This window comes from Camelus dromedarius, chromosome 15 (genome assembly GCF_036321535.1).
Source record: "Camelus dromedarius isolate mCamDro1 chromosome 15, mCamDro1.pat, whole genome shotgun sequence".
NCBI lineage: Eukaryota > Metazoa > Chordata > Mammalia > Artiodactyla > Camelidae > Camelus > Camelus dromedarius.
Genome location: NC_087450.1, coordinates 1,772,020 through 1,790,173, shown reverse-complemented (window position 1 = coordinate 1,790,173; position 18,154 = coordinate 1,772,020). Strand labels below are relative to the sequence as shown.

Below are 18,154 nucleotides of genomic sequence, written 5' to 3'. Positions count from 1 at the left end.
CATTTAGAAATGTAACTTAAAGAAATCTGAGTACTCTAAAATGTGCTTTTCACATTGGAGAAAGAAAAAATAGTAATGGGCACTTTTGAGACATTAAATAACTGAGAACATTCATTCTGTTCATCGCATATGTCAAGGACTAAATATAAACATGCTTGAAGTTTGCAACAGATTATTTAAAGGCAACATTTCATTTTACAGACTGGAGAATCTTGCAGAGAGTTTGTGATGAATGTATGAGTATACATATTTATATGAAATTATATAAATTTATAAATAAAATACTTTTTATAAATATGTATAACAAATATGAGAAGTAGAAATGCATGGGCAAATATGATATTCTTTAAGATGTTAAGTGTGCTGTATGACTTTATATTTATATCATAAACCACCAAGGGCAGTCAAATATATCTGTAATTATGAGTAATACACAATGTCAAACATGCAAATCAAAGCCATATTAAATATGGCCAAAAATAACAAAGGAAGTAACAAAATGGAGTCTATATATTAACTATATATTCATAAATTTAGTCAGAATCACATCAAATCTATCAAGGTATTATATTTGAAGAATTTTATAGGAAAGTTTAACATTCACAAGCTTATATGAGACTCATAATGATCCTATGAAGTCATCATTGCAAATTGAAAACAAAATGTTATTACTAAGAAACCAACATATAATATACATTATTAGGAAACTCCAGCTGGAACATCCCTGATAAGCAGTACTTATTTTTACTTAAAATATTCCATAATATCAAATAACACACCATATATTAATTTCTTTACTTTTTCAGATAATCCATTTTACACTCATCCCATCTTCTCATTCATGAAATCATGAAGTTGAAGAATAATGTGACAGAGTTTATTCTGCTTGGGATGACCCAGAATCCTGGAAGGAAGAAAATAGTATTTGTCACTTTCTTGCTTTTATATCTGGGGACACTGTTGGGTAACTTTCTGATTATTACTACTATCAAGACCAGCCAAGCACTTGGGAGTCCAATGTACCTCTTCCTTTTCCACTTATCCTTATCTGATATCTGCTTCTCTACTTCCACAGCCCCTAGAATGATTGTGGATGCCCTTTTGAAGAAGACCACAATCTCTTTCAGTGAGTGCATGATTCAAGACTTTTCATCCCATTTCTTTGGCTGCCTGGAGATCTTCATTCTTATCCTCATGGCCATTGACTGCTATGTGGCTGTCTGTAAGCCCCTTCACTACATGACCAACATGAGCCATTGAGTCTGTGGTGGGCTGATGGCCCTGGCCTGGGTGGGGGCCTGTGTGCATTCTTCAGCTCAGATTTTTCTGTCCTTAAGTTTGCCTTTCTGTGGTCCCAATGTGATTGATCATTATTTTTGTGACCTGCAGCCTTTGTTAAAGTTTGCCTGTACAGACACCTATGTGACCAACCTACTCCTGGTGTCCAACATTGGGGCCATATGCACAGGGAGCTTTTTTGTGCTGATGGTCTCCTATGTTGTTATCCTGCATTCTCTGAGAAACCACAGTGCTGACGGGAGGAGAAAAGCCCTCTCCACCTGCATCTCCCACATCATCATGGTCATCCTGTTCTTTGGTCCTTATATATTTATATACACATGCCCTGCAACCACCTTCCCCATGGATAAGATGATAGCTGTGTTTTATACAATTGGGGCACCTTTTCTTTACCCTTTGATTTATACACTAAGGAATGCAGAAGCAAAAAATGCCATGAGGATGTTATGGAGAAAGAAGTTGATCTCAGATGACAAAAGATAAATGGAAGCTTCATAGTTTAGATTGATCTAGAAGAAGCCCCTAGAGAATATTATCTCTTATTGTGGCATTAATGTAATCCTGTCATAGGGCATTAGCATTAGTTTAATTCAGGAAAATAAGCATAGTAAACACATACACTGATTAGTGTTCAGTCAGTGTTATGTACAAGATGAGACAGCACCAGCTGTAAACACGTATACAAGGTCCATTGCCACAGATGTTTTCCACTGCTTTGTTTCTGCCTCTGTTGCCTGCCTAATATTACAGTGCTATTGATTTAATATTTTCCATGCCCTCCTTCATTCTAACTTCTGGTCTCCTCTGTGTATAGTTATACATTTAAATGCTCATATCCACAGCCTGGCAGACTTTCCCTCTTTTAAATGGTTTTATTAAATATTTTAGTCACATCTGCCTCATCATAGACCTTCAACTTGGTGGCTCTTCCTGACTCAGCAGAAAGCACTAGATTCAAATAATACAGAATTGTAATGTTATAAAGAATAGTAAGAATAGTATAAAATCTAGATAGTCTCCCTTTCATTTCTTGGTGTTATACTTTGAATTCCTACCATGTGTTTACTGAGATCCTTCTAACAGCTACAGAATATGGAGATAAAAGTCCACCTTTGAAGAACTTCTTTGACCATAGGAAGGCTTTGACTACTGAGTTTATACTTATAATGATATTCCTTTGGGAAAATGTATGTTTCTAATTTGACTCCTTCTAAATTTAGGAGGTATATATTTTCTCTTGAATTATACAAATGTTAGTATTTTGTTTCAATGTTGATTTATTGTAACTGTAAAACTGATGTCCCAAATTAAGGGTGATATATTGATATGGTCCAGAAGTAGAGACTGTAAGCAGTTGACGTTGATGAATATTAACATATTGATAGATTAAAACAAATAATGAAATAGAGGAGTATCTTATGCTTTGAAACACTAATATTTATATGATGAATATGAATTATAAACTCCATTCAGCAGTCACACTTCTTGGTATTTACCAAAAGAAGTTGAAATCTTATGTCCACATAAAAATCTGCACTCACATTTATAACAGCTTTATTCTTAATTTCTGAAACTTAGAAATAATCAAGATATCCTTTAGTGGGTGAATAGATAAACTGGTATATCCATATGAATATTATTCAGTGCTAAAAAGAAATGAGCTATCAAGCCATAAAAAAACATGATGAAAACTTAGACGCATGTTATTAAGTCAAAGAAGCCAATCTGAAAAGGTTACATACGGTATGATTGCAATTATGTAACATTCTGCAAACGACAAAACTATGGAGACAGCAGAAAGTTCAGTTTTTGCCAAGAGTTAAAGTGGAAGGAAGAATCCATAGGTGGAGAACAAAGGACTTCTAAAACCATGAAACTACTCTGTGTGGTACTGCAATGGTGGATGCATGCCATTATATATTTGTCTGTATCTGTATGACATACGACTCCAAGAGTGAACTCTAATGTAAACTCTGGACTTCCAGTGATAATGAAGTGCCAGGGTAGCTTTATCAATTGAACAAATGTACCACTCCTGTGGGACATTAACAATGGAGAAGGCAATGCATGAGTGGGACAGGGGGTACATGGGATACCTCTATATCTTCTGTTAAATTTTGCTGTGAACCTAAAACTGCTCTAAAAATATAAAGTTTTAAAAAATGTCAATAGAGAAGATAAAATTTAATACTAAACAAAAATCATCTACTCAGCTTAAAAGAACACAGGAAAGAAAGAAAATAAGTCATAAAGGGGACAAAGAAAATGTAAACTGCAATAAGATGATTTTAAATCCAAAAATTTTAACAATTGCATTAAATGAAAATACATGACATTAAAAGACAGAAGTTGTCAGACTAGATATAATAGGATAATCTTCAGCAAAGAAAAGTAGTGGACTAATGATAACACATCAACATGATTACTCTCAGAAACAGACTATACAAATTAGTAAGTGCTGTGATTCAATTTGTATGCAGTTCTAGAACAGGCAAAACTGAACAGTGACACACACAAGAGCTGTGGTTGCATCTTGGGGGATTGACTGAATATTGGGATGGCAGAACTTTCAGGGTTAGTGAAAGTATTCTGGATCTTGAATTTGTTGATGGTTACATGAATATATGAATTTATCAATATTGATGAATATAAATATCAATCATATGCTTAAAATCTCTGTATTACATTGTATGTAAAATCTATCCCAGAAAAAGTAATACAAAATAAAATTACTATCTCTAAGTCCCAATAAAAATGTTTATCAAATCTAGTGATCATTTCTATAGGAAAAAAAAAAAAAAAACAGAACAGCAAGTGTCATTAAGAATTTCATTCCCATGAATAAAATATGTATAGCTATGTTTAAATTGGTACATGATAACAACTTTTAATAGTTACACTGGACTTCATCAAAATGAAAAATTTTGTGCTGAAATTTGTGCTATCAACAAAGTAAAAAGCCATCCCACAGTTTTGGAGAAAATAACTGCAAATCATATACCTAATAAGGAACTTGTCTCCAGACTATATAAAGAATTCCTACCACTTAATAATAAAAAGATGATAACCTGATCAAAAATTTGGCAAAATATATGAATAAACATATGTCCACAGAATACATACAAATGGCCAAAACTACATTAAAAGATGTCAACATCTTTACTCATTAGGAAATGTAAATGTAAGCCATAATGAGATACTACCTTGTACCCACTAGGATGTCTAGAATAAAAAATTACAGACAATCATAAGTGTTGGTGAAGATGTAAAGAAAGTGGAGTTTTCTATATTGCTGGGGGTAATGTAAAATGATGCAGTCACTTTGGAAAAAGGTTTGGCAGCTTCTCAAATGGATAAAAATATAATGACCAATGACCCTGCATGTCCACTTTACCCAAGAGATATTTACCCAAGAGAAAGGAAAGTATATATTCACAAAAATACCTGCACATCAATGTTCATAGCAACATTGTTCATAATAGCCAAAATGGAGAAACAATCCATACATCAATCAACCGATGAATGGATAAATGTCATATCCATACAATGAAATCTTACTTGTGATAAAAAGGAAAGAAGTACTGATTCTTAACACAACAGGGATGAAACTTTAGGAACATTATGCTAAGTGGAAAAAGTAGGTGATTCCTTTTACACGAAATGTCCAGAAAAGAAAATCTATATAGATTGGTTAAGGTAGCTGGTGATGGTGGTGTAAAGGAAAAATGAGTGACTGCTAATGGGTAGGGACTTTCTTTTGGGGGTGACAATAATGTTGCAAAATTAAATAATGTTGATGTATACTAAAACACCATTAAATATTATACTTTAAATGAGTGAATTACATTGTATGTAAATTATATACCAATAAAGCTGTTAAAAATAAACAAATGCTAAATCTAGTGATCATTTCTACAGAATAAAAGACCATATAGAAGCTATCATAAAAATTTCCTTCCCACAAATTGATTCTATTAAAATCAATACATGAGTGACTTTTAATTCCTAATTATCATGATTAAGATTTCAAATAATCAACATTATGCTATATAATTTAATTTATACAATTCATACAGGAAGATTCAGAAATTTTATTATTGGGAAACAAATAGCATGTAGCATGAGAAAAGGCCACTTGTTTCTAATCTGGAAATAGTGGCCTGTGAGCAACACCATGGACATCTGCTTCAGCAGCCAAGTGCAGAGCACAGTGGTGCCCAGTGGGAACAAATGTCCTACATGCTGCTGGAGTCCCATTGACTGAGGTGCCTCAGGGTGTAAAAACCTGAGATCTTGGACCTTCCACTTCTCTGAGCCTTTGGGCTGAGAGAGTCATTCCCTTACCCATGCTCCAAAATAATAGTGTCCCTTTGACTGGAGGATACACAAGAAATTCACCTGAAACAGGATCCTCAAAAGATTGATGTTTGCTTTTCAAAATTAGATGGCATAATCTTCATTATCTCCAGACCAATAAATGACTCAAAGATCAGCATAATGCAAAGGAAGCTCTGAATGTGAAAGGAAATAACCTGCATCCCAAAAGTATTTGCAGGACTACACAAATATGAACTTGTGTGAGCTGGGAGAACATTTTGGAGGAATGAACCTTGAAAGTGTTAGATCTGAGTGCTAGGAAGAGCTTAATTCTGGTAAGGACACTCTGAGTTTTGAGTGGGAACTTGGGGTTCAGCACTTTGGCAATAGCCTTTGGCAGGCATATCCTTGGAGTCTGGACAAGCTTGTGTGTTATAACAAATTCCTGGAGGTAGATAAGTTTCCTGGGAGAGAGGAGAGACTGACGAGGAATCAATCTGCCTGAGGAACTATGTGTTGGGAAAAGGGGACTACTCAAACTTCTTGAGAAATACTGGATATAATATCTGATCCATCACTGTTACAAGAAGACCTAAAATACTATTACAATCTTCCAATTAAAGTAAAAGCTTATAAAGGCCACGTTGTAAATTAAGTTTTGGTGCAAATCTGCCTCAGAGAAGGTTTGATGTGTCAATGAATATATCCTGTAATTATTTCCCTATTCTTCAAATATATCATTGGAATATATGGATACTTAGCACCTGGAAAAAACTTCATGTTGATTACTTTCCAATAAGCGCCCCTATATCACGGATAAAATAGAAAATCAGAAGCAAATCATTTTAAAAGGAATTTCAAAGATAAAAGCAATCATAAAAGATATGAAGGATTCAAATTTCCCATAATAATGCTATTTAATTAATTGGTCTGATTCATGCAAAAAAAAAAAAAAAGATGGATTATAGCATGTAACTATGGACTACTATAATCTCACTTAGGAAGGATCCCCAATGGAAACTTCAATGCAAAATATATTAACTTTACTATATTAAGTTTCAGAGTCTCTAGCAATTGGTCTGTAGCCCTTCTTCAAGCCCACACTGGCTGTTGCCCTCCAATGTCAACAGGGCAGCACAGGAATCTGGACTAACCATCCATGGAGACTCTCAACTCCAGACCCCACTGAGGGCTACTAAGGCAAGAAAACCAGGACCCAATCAGTGTGCCATACGTAAACAAGAAGGACACTGAGATGATGCCCTTACCGCTCCCAAAAAGGGAAAGAAATAGCAGATCCCATCCACTATCCTTGAAGGCAGAAATTCCAAACAAATAAAAGAATGAGAGAGCCAGAGGAGTCCTGAGCTGGCACTCCAGTGCCCCCTCAGGAGCACCAGCTAACATTGGACATAGGGAAAAGCCTGTCAAATTTAGTCAACATCAGTGCCACTTAGCCAGTTCTGAGCACCAGATCTGGCAAAGTCAGTCACAAGAGTTGTAAAATCATAGGGGTATTAGGGAAGGCCCAAGAACAGGCATTCATAGAGCCATTAGAACATAAGTTGGATGAACACTTGCCCGCCCACCCACCCACTTCTTCCTGCATGCCCCAGAATGCCCTATACCCCTGCTAGGAAGAGATGTCTTATATAAATTGGGGGCTACTATCCTCCTAATAAGAAACAAAGTGGAGACTGACATCCCCTTAAATGAAGGGCACAAGATGATAATGTTAATGGTTGAGGAAAAACTTCCTTGGAGTAAACCTCAAGGTTTGGGCCCAGAGATGAGTAGACTGAGCTGTGGGAGCCAGTCCAGTGATAGCATGCCTAAAATTGGACATACATGGCCCAATAGAAAACAGTACCCTCTCCATAGGGAAGAATTTGTGGGGCATTGTCCCTGTGATGCAAGACCTAATTGGCCAGGACCTTAGTAGATCACGACAATCAGGGTGTAATATCACCACTGTCCCCATAAAGAAACCCAATGGGGAATACTGACTGGGACAAGACCTCAGGACAGTCACTGAAGCCACCGAGTATATACATCCAGTAGTCCCTAATCCCTATACCCTGCTGGCCTCTCTACAGTCCACATGGACCTGTATTCTGCATTAGATTTAAAAGATACCTCCTTCTGTATTCTGTTAGCCTCAGAGTCACAAGAAATGTTTGTTTTAGAGTGTCAGAACCTGAACATGCACAAAAATAACACTGCTGGCCAGTTCTACCCCAAGACTGCAAAAATTTCCCCACAATTTTAGGGCAAACTTTAGCTAAAGACCTCAAATATCTACATGTGGAGTTGGGAACCCCTCTCCAGTATGTAGATGACATTCTGATCCCAAGTCCAATATAATTGGTTAGCTGAGATCATGGTAAACCTTGGCATGAAAAGCATAATCAGTCAGATAATTGAGACATGCCCTACCTGCACAATACACAACCCCAGCACCAGACCCCCAAGAGTCCTCCCCAGATAAGGCCCATTCAGACCAGGGGGACACATCGTGGAGAAGATTGTCAGATTGACTTTACTGTCATGCTAGTACTGAGCAATGTCAGGTATCTCTTGGTGTCTTGGTGCTAATAGACTCATTTTCTGGATAGACAGAAGCATCGCCCTCCAAAAAAAATAAATAAATAAATAACTGAAATGACAGCTGAAGTCGCTCAGGTGTTACTATAAGAAATAATCCTCAGGCTTGGGCTCCTGGGATCCATACAAAGTGATAATGGTCCAGCATGTGTGCCTCAAGTGATGAAGGGATAACCGGTACCCTAGGCATAAACTAGATCTTGCTCTCAGCCTAGAGATGCCATTCACCCTGGAAAATAGACAGAACCAATCAGGCCTTGAAACTAGCCTTAGCCAAGCTACGTCAGCAAAACCAAGGAAATTGGATTGTGTCTTCCAATTGCCTGACTGTGCGTGTGGTTAGCCCCAAGGAATAAGTTAAAATTAAAGGCATTTGAAATCATATATAGTAGACCCATTCCCCAAGCCTGTAAAGAAGAGACACCTTAAGCCCCTTGAAATGACACAACTCAAGTTTGCTCTCCAGGCAGGAGAAACCAGAAAAGCCCTCACGGGATATGATGAGCTAGTGCTGCGCAAATAACCTGGCCCTGCACCCCCTCCAGCCAGGAGACTGGGGGCACCTAAACACCTGGAAGACAAGCCTGCAGAATCACCTCACTCTTAAGTGGAACAAACTCCACTAGGGCATCCTAGCCACCCATTCTGCCCGAAGCTGCAAGGGGTCACTCCATGAGGACATAACACTGGAGTGAGGATGGCCCCTGAGTACCAACCTCCAGAGAGACAACCTGGGGCAGCAGACCCCGTGACTACGCGTGTGACCCTCTCTCTCACAGGAAGCTTCTCTTCTGAAAAACAACAAAAGTGTGACCAGGGAGGGTCAGGCCCCGGCAGTGAGCCGCAACGACAGGGCACACTCGCCTACAGGCAGAAGGCCTAGACGCTTTCACTTCCCCGTGCATCTGAAAGTGCCTGGTGTCCTTTGCCTCCTGAAGCTTAGACAAACACGGGCTGCTCAGTTAACACGAACAATTAGGCTGAAGTCTGGTGACGACCAACCATATATCATAGGCAGCTGGGGGGAGTTCCCCTCCACCGCCTGGGGTCATGATGATGCCCCAAATCACCAGGAAGCAGTCACAGGAGATGAACCTGTGCCCCACCCCGACCCTAACACCCCACAAGAATGTGGAGCAGGACAAAGGAGGGATCTGTCATCGGCAAAGCCCAGTAACGGCCCATTAACGATTCCCGGGAAGCAAAAATAGAATCTGGGTAATAAAATAAAGTCTAACCTCTTTCTTTTCCTTTGTGCCATGTCTGGTTTCACTTGTTCCTGTGGTGTTGCATGCAGAGGTCTCCACCCGGCACCTCAGAGCAGGGCTCCTGGTGTGAAACTGCTGCCCCGGCTCCTCAGCCTGGTGGGCAGCGCCCAGGAGCGCCGAGCATGACGCTGCAATTCCAGATGGCGCCGCGGGCCGTGTGCAGAGACGCTGCGCCGGGCCCTGCGGTCTGGAGCCTCGAACTGCGCAGCTGCAAAGGCCCTGCGACGGCTCCGCCCCCTGCCCGCCCCGCCGACGAGAACCCCTCCCTCAGCCTGTCCATCCTGCAGCGCTTATGCGCTAGAATACTAGCTCACTCCTCTGTCCTTTAAGCAAAGACTAAAGCTTTTCTTTGCTTCTTAACTGAACCCAGTCTCAGTCTACTGCCTTGAACAACAGGGGCAGGAGGACACTCAGAACCTGATTCAAAGGTTCGGTAGCAATATCACATTTAACATTTTAACCACAGGAGTAGAATGTGGTAAAGGTGATGTGCAAATCCTGAAGCTTGCCTTGAGAGGCCCGAAAGACTTAGCCTTTGTAAAACAACCACTGTCCTGAAACAACCCTGGGCTTATGGAGCTCAATACACGCTGCTGGAGAACAGAGAGATAACTCAGGTACCTAAGCTAATTGCCAGTGAATGAGGCTGTCTTGGAGGCATCTGCTCCATCCAAACTATCAGAGCGTGGCCAGGTAAAACCAATAGAAGAACCACCCAGCTGAATCCAACCCAAACTGCAGAACCATAATTGAATAAAGGGTTTTTACTTTAAGCCTATAAGTTTTGGTTTTGTAATTTGAAACTAATAATTTTTGATTAAATTCTGTGGTTTTAAGCCACTAATGTTTTGGCTTAGTGATGTTTGCCAACACATAGCAATAGATACCTTACATACACAAGGCAGAAAGTGGAAGATAAACACGAAAGTTTCACGGGACATACATAGAGTTCTGAGGAGACCTGTGGTCTGAGAGATAGAGTCTTCCTCCATAAAAAAGAAATGTGTTCCACTGTAATTGACTGTTCTTCAATAAATAAAAATTTAATTTAATTTAAATTTAAACAAATGTATTCTATCCAATCTCTTACCCCTAGGAAAGAGACAGAGAATTTCATGGGTGTTTAAATTTGGAGATAACAGCCTGTACATTGGGGTGCTACTCTAAATCATGGAGGATTGATGTGTGGGGACTGGATACAATTTTCAGCAGAATCTGCTGGCATGGACCAAGCAAGAGAGAGTTGAGTCACTTTTGGATGAAGCAAATTATCATTTGCAAAGTTAAGAAACAGAGAGCTAATAGCTGAGTGTGAGAGAGATCAAGCTGAAGTGGTTGGAGGAGTAAGATGATGACTATCAGTTACATCTCTGAGAACAGCTGCCGCAGTGGGGAACACGGCTTGATTTTCTCACCCCACGTAAGTCCCCTGAAGTAATTAGAAATGAACACCTTACTTTTTCTGTTTTTTTTTTTTAAATTGAGCTATAATCGGTTTACAATGTTGTGTCAATTTCTGGTGCACAACATAATTTTTCAGTTATACATGAATATATATATATATTCATTTTCATGTCCTTTTTCCCTGTAAACTATCACAAGATCTTATATATATTTCCTGTGCTACACAGTATAAACTTGTTTATCTATTCTATATATACCTGTCAATATCTACCAATCTTGAACTCTCAGTCTTTCTCTTCCCACCTCCCCCCTGGCAACTACAAGTTTGTATTCTATGTCTGTGAGTCTGTTTCTGTTTGACCACCTTCTTGAAGAAGTTTGTCTTGTACTTCTGATCTCTCTCCTTTCATAGAAAAAGGTGATGTAATTTACTCTCCCACAAGATCCTGTATCATTAGAAAATATAAACAGATATACATGATACAAGGGTTAACTGTACTGGACTTCATCTTTGCATCACCCATTTTCCTGGACTTGCCTTGCTTGTAGCCAGAGATTCCCTAGCAGTGGCCTTCACTTCACCCATGACATTGAGAGACCACAGGTGAAAAGACCTTTGGAAACTATTCTCCATCTTCATGTCTCTTATGGTCATGACCTGACAGGACCTGGGCTCACACCTATGTGGACACTTCTGGAATCCTCCTCAGAGATTCCTTGTTGCTTCAGAGGTGGTAGCTACTGCATGACATGATCGGAGCCTAAATATGCTCAGTGTTTTCGCATCAAACTCCCTCCTGCTCTGAATGCCCCTGGTGCTGTTTGGACTCTGTCCTTTCCTACAACTGCAGGAAATGTCCAGTGACATGGCCAGAGACTGCAGAGAAATTGGCCCACTGTGAGGTGAGTTTTGGCCAGTGGGAAAGGGGTGTTAATGAATATATTGTTGCCTTTCCTAGCTATTTACAAATTGTTTGGAAAATAAACATATAGCCTCTATTAAAAGGTCCAGCGAGATCAAGAAATCAACTGTAGTAGGCAGCTCATAAGTGCCCTCAGAAAGTATGAAACAGTAATATTATTTTCCTTTTTGGACATTGTACTAAAAAGGAAGAAGGAGGTGAGATGAAAGTAGGAAGTAGAAAGAAAGTAAAGCAAGAATGAGGGGAAAGGAAAGGGTAGAATTAGGAAAGGAATAAGAAAAAATATTAATTATCAAAAGTCAACCTTAATGGTTTGAAGTCAAACAGTAAAAGAATGAAATTCTGCACTATGATCCATTCCAGGTATAGGTTGAAAGTGAACTTTTTCCCATCAGTTTCTCCAGAAATCTGCAGAGATTCAATTAAAAATAAAAACAGTGAACCCCAATAGTACTGTTGAATCCACTATTTTCCAATCAAAAGGAATTTCAAAAGAGTAGGACAATTCAAAATAAAAAAATACCTTCAAAAATAATTTTAATTCATATGTTATATTAAATATCAAGTAATTTATATTAAATACATGTAAATATATATGCACATTATTCCAATAAACAAGAAAAACAATGATAAGACAATTACATATCTCTGTTTGCTGCAATGCTTTGGATTAATGCTATGGTTCTAAATGCAAAGATTAATTGGTTTTTAAATATAGCAAGTTAAAGTTTTTTATTTTTTTTAACAAGTTGAAAAGACATCTAGAAATTAAAGCTCATTTTTAATTCTCTGAAGTGGCCCTGATTATGGAGGGAGACTTTGGGGGAAAGGCTTCCCCCAGGGTCCTTGACATTTTGTAGCATTCTCTTTAAAATGACCTCATAAGAAGAATAGAAAACAGTATTTGTTGCCAAAGGCACTGTGAAATGGCAGATTTCACTTGGTGAGAGACAGACCAGGAACAAGATATGACTTCTACTAACTTTTGAGTTTTTAGGGGCAATGACACTCTGAAATTAATTATTTACAAAGAGATTCTTAAGGCATCACTCTTAACTTTATTTTGGACAGTTGCACCCAAATTATCTCAGGAGAGGTAGGAAAAGAAAGCAAAACTAAGGTCGTGGACAATACTGGTGAGTTTTTATTCTTCTAAAACTAATATTAAAGTTTTGTGGAAAGGGTAATTTAATCAAATTTATATATTTTGAATGCTTGTAACATAATTGCAAGATACTAAGAAATAAGGAGAAAATAAAAGGTTTAAGTTGATGAAGTGCATTCATACAAGATGATGAGATAGGACACTTAGGATTATGAGTAAGAAAATGCCAATAATTTTAAAAGAAAGTGAGATGTTACCATGTTTGAAATGCTCAGGAAATGGAGGAAGGAATTCTTTGAGACACGTCTTAATTCAGGGAAAAAGAAGTGTTCCTCTCGAATCTTAATGTATAGACGTTGGAGGTGCAATTGCCAGGCTTGTGTTTAAATGCTCAGTTTCTCCTGGATGCGAACCTGGTAACATAATTCACCGTTGTCAAAAACTGCTATGTCTTGAGCTCTCTTAAATTGAAGGGTTCTCTCAGTGGAGAATAGTTTTGTTTTTTGCTTTTGATCCAAAGCCAAAGGAGGATGAGCATGTAAAAGCAGGGAGATGTATTTGAGTGTGAATTTGAATTATTATTATTGCCACTGCTATTAGCACCATTATTATTATTGTTGTTAGAACAGGCAGATAGCTAGATATGAGCAGAGAAAGGGGAACACAGACCAAAAGGCAGAAATTGGACAGAAAAAAGGGCCACAGGCCAAATGCTGGAAACCACACATCATGTAAGCACCAGGGGTCCCTGGGAAGAGAAAGAAAAGCAGGAACCTCTAGGTTAATAAGTGGTCACAACTTTGAGGGTGATAAGTGGCCCAGAGGCCAATGAAGAAAGGTAGGAAAAGGTAGGAATCTCCAGTGTCTGAATGTGACCTTTTGCTCATTATGCCCTCATTTCAATAAAATAAGCCTTGCAGATTAGAAGTATCATCACGCACCGAAGCCATGACACTTCCAATCCAGACTAAATAAGGACAAAAATCCCTCGTCTCTTCAGTAAAGTGAAGTTGGGATGAAAATCAGGGAATATGACCTCGGCCCTTTCCTTCCTAATGAAGGGGGCATATTCTGCCCATTCATTTTTACATTCTATGCAACCAACTTGCCAACGAAACTCGGGGAAGCCACTCACCTGAGCCTGCCCACTCTCCCCTTGATAAATTATCTCTTCCCTTAACAAATTCTCACTGTGTTTTTTTTTACTACATCTTGTCTCAGAATTCTTTCTAGGACGCAACAAGAACCTGGAACACCGGTTACATCCACCAGCAGCATTATCATTATTTTGTACTGTATAAGAGAAGGCACACCGGTAACGATCATTCCAACAAGTCTAATACGCAGATCTAGTTTCCCAAAAGCTGGGAATGCCAGGCCACATCGCTGCAAAGGGCGGCTGAGAGCACAGAGCCCATTAGGAACTGTAAGCTCTGAACGTGAGAGATCGCTGGGGGATGTGTCCTTAGGCGGGCAGAATTCCTGATAATACCGAAGACACCGTGCCATCCTATGCAACCCTAGAACTAAAGGAGTCATTTACATCTTTGGCTTGATTTGAAGAATAACTTGTTAGCCCCTTTAATCAAAACTATTCCGCAGTCCCCTCTCCACACATTCATTTCAGTGACCTCACTAGAGTGTCTGAATTTCCTCCACTGAAGAGTCACCCATTAAATTTGAATATGAAGTGGTGGTGAGGTTAAGTGCAGAATCATTTTTTTCCTTTGTCTTTTTATTTATTCATTTATTTTAGCTAACAGACAAATATTTAAATTACCAAGACAAAGCAAATCCTCGGGAATCCTCAAACACTGAGTTTAAGGTGAGATCTCCCTTCCTTTCCTTTGAAATCAAACAAGGTTTGATGTGTCTCCAGCAGTTTCTTCTGTCACTTTATCTTCTTTTGCCTCTGCCTCCTTTTCAGGGTTTCATGGCTTTTCCAAGATGAAAGAACTGATTTAATTTCATAATAGAAATAACAGTCAATATTACAGATGAGAGTGAAATTAAGACTTTCTCATTTTGCAAATGGGATAACAGACGCTCCATGAAACTAAATGATTTATCTTAGAGTTACAGCACCAGCATCTCAGAATCAGATTTGTATCATCTTGGTTCTCTTTTTACTACAACACACCACTCTTTTATTTTTTAACATTTTTTTTATTAATAGTCATATTACAATGTTGTGTCAAACTACAACACAATACTCTTGAATGTGAGAGATTGACATTAAATAGGGGACTGAAAATTCATGTACACAAAGATCAGAGTTTAATAAGAAGGAAGACCTGCAATGTCACCCAATCTTAACTACCTGAGTGCTCATGGCAATATTCAGAAGGGAAATGTGGGCTTATGTTTTCATTTCCATGTCAAAAATAAGATGAACATTTTCAAAATATAAATGTTACCATATCCCCAAATTCAAAAGGTGATTCAAATTTAGGTTACATGCCTTGGACAGATTAGAAGAAAGCAATTTGTTAGAAACAGATGAAAGAACCTTCATGGAAGATAAGGGAGGTGAAACTCTTGGTTAGATGTGTGACTTAAAGGATTTGTTTTGTTTCTCTGGACTTCGATGTAAATGAATGGACTATCATATTGAAATAAGATGATCAGAATTTGTGCATTTCAATTTCTTTAGGTATACATGCCAATTAGTAGTAAGTACACATTTATCTATTTTTAACTATTCCAATTACTCATTTGTTTTGAGTTAGAAATAAATATTGTTGGTCCTTCTTATGTTTTTTTTTTTTTCCAGGTAATTTAAGTGCCTTTTGGGAACTTTGCCTGCCAGACTAATTCCATGGAAAAAATAAACAATGTAACTGAATTTGTTTTCTGGGTTCTTTCTCAGAACCAAGAGGTTGAAGAAGTTTGTTTCGTGGTGTTTTCTTTCTTCTAGACTGTCATTCTTCTGGGAAACCTCCTCATCATATTGACAGTTTATGTGGGACATCTTTTCAATTCTCCTATGTATTTCTTTCTCAACTACTTGTTTCTTGTGGACATTTGTTATTCTTCAGTCACAGCTCCAAAGATGATCGTTGACCTATTAGCCAAGAGCAAAATTATCTCCTACGTGGGGTGCATGTTGCAACTCTTTGGGGGACATGTCTTTGGTTGCACTGAGATCTTCATCCTTACTGTGATGGCCTATGATCATTATGTGGCTATCTGTAAACCTTTACACTATATGACCATCATGGACTGGGACAGATGCAATAAAATGTTGCTGGGGAGCTGGATAGGTGGGTTCGTACACTCCATTATCCAAGTGGCTCTGATAGTTCAATTACCCTTTTGTGGACCCAATGAGATTGATCACTACTTTTGCGATGTTCACCCTCTGCTGAAACTTGCCTGCACAGACACATATGTGGTTGGTGTTGTTGTGACAGCCAATAGTGATACCATCACTCTGGGGAGCTTTGTCATCTTGTTAATCTCCTTTACTGTCATCCTGGTGTCCCTGAGAAACCAGTCAGCTGAAGGCAGGCACAAAGCTCTCTCTACCTGTGGCTCCCACATCGCCATGGTCATCATCTTTTTTTGGTCCCTGTACTTTCATGTATGTGCACCCTGATACTACCTTTTCAGAAGATAAGATGGTGGCTGTGTTTTACACCATTATCACCCCCATGTTAAATCCCCTGATTTATACATTGAGAAATGCAGAAGTAAAAAGTCCAATGAAAAAACTGTGGAGCAAGAGGGTTTTATGGGAGGCTAATGCTAAATAGAAGTAGAAATTCAAGGTGGATGATCTTAAATTTTCCATTCTGCACAGTGAAAACAATAACAACTTCACAGGGTTTTTTTTTTTTTCTTTAAGGAACAGATGAGAGAATAAAACATTCTACAGAAGTATGTTATGATTTATCATTATTATTATTGTTGTTCTAATTCTTCATAATCAGATGATTTTCTGAAATATCTAGGACAAAGAAATCTTATTAAACTCGGATTTCAGGATGATCATACTCAGCATGACAATTTCCTCCTTGCCCTTTTTCCCTTTTTTCATTTTCTTTAAAGAATGAGAGTCTACTGTGAAGTACCTAAGGCTGTTTTATGGTGTTTAGAACTGTGAGCACTCGATACAAGTAGTTTGTATGAATGAAAGTATACAGAAACAGTGGCAAGGATCTGAGCTAAGGCATCCTGATGTAAGTTCTCCAAAACAGTGAAAACAGCCTCATCTGGTTGGAATGGGGAGACAGGGAAGGTATGTACAGAATCTCAAAGAGATGAAACACAGGCTTAGAAAACAAAAGGCCTGTTCTCATCCTCTGGGCTTGGGGAAAAGTTCTTGCTTTTTCTACAACTCATTTTCTTTACCAGAATGATAACTAAATTGGAAAAACAAATACCTCTAAGATCCCCATTTTAACTGTAGCATCCCATTAATGTGCTTCTGCTGACTGACTCTCACCTTTAGTTGCTGTCTGTAGCTAGCACTCTTTATGTATGTAAAGCACTAACAAGAAAAGCTGGAGAAACTAAATAAAAAACAAAGACATCTTTGATGAATAAATGATTGTGTCTCAATCAACAGGGTCAATTTGCTGAAATTTCCTCCGTATTTCCTCCAATATTTGAACGAGCCAGCTTCACTGAAAATAGTGAGCCATTTATCACTGCTCGGCTAACATAACCTGATTTCCAGCTGTGGATCCACATTTACTCTGGAGAAATAAACATGCATTTCTTAAGTGAACTTGTAACAGAGGAGAACAAATCCTATTTCATATTGAATCTATTCCTTTAGCTCTAACTTTTGTGCTCTGTTCCCTGTGCTTAGTCATGCTGTCCACACCTTTTGTAAAAGACTGTTGCCTATACCCTGAAATACAGAGGATAGCCCATTTTCAAGGCTCTGGTCTTTAAAGGTATAATACTTTTCCATTCATATAGAAATAAGTTGCAAACATTTGTCTTACTGGAGGTTCATAGGAAGATTGTGACTGGACCTACCAGGACAGCTGGAAGAACAAAGGATTCCAGCACCAAGAAGTCTGCAACAACCAGCCACACCCACCCCTTTTTTAGTACAAGTTTGATAAGATGGTTCTTTGGGATACTAGTCCACTATCTTCTCAATCTGCTGAATTTCCAAATAAAGCCACTATTCCATGACCCAACAACTCATCTCTCAATCTATTGGTTTGTCATACAGCAAGTAGTATGGGCTTGAATTCAGTAACAAACTGAAACTCACC

General features: G+C 38.4%; 2 pseudogenes; both read left to right on the top strand.

The window, feature by feature from the left end:
* The first annotated feature begins 849 nt into the window (after positions 1–849).
* Positions 850–1,782, top strand: LOC116155470 (olfactory receptor 4C16-like; annotated as a pseudogene).
* A 13,785-nt stretch (positions 1,783–15,567) lies between these two features.
* LOC135322962 (olfactory receptor 4S2-like) lies at positions 15,568–16,700 on the top strand (annotated as a pseudogene).
* Positions 16,701–18,154: the final 1,454 nt, after the last annotated feature.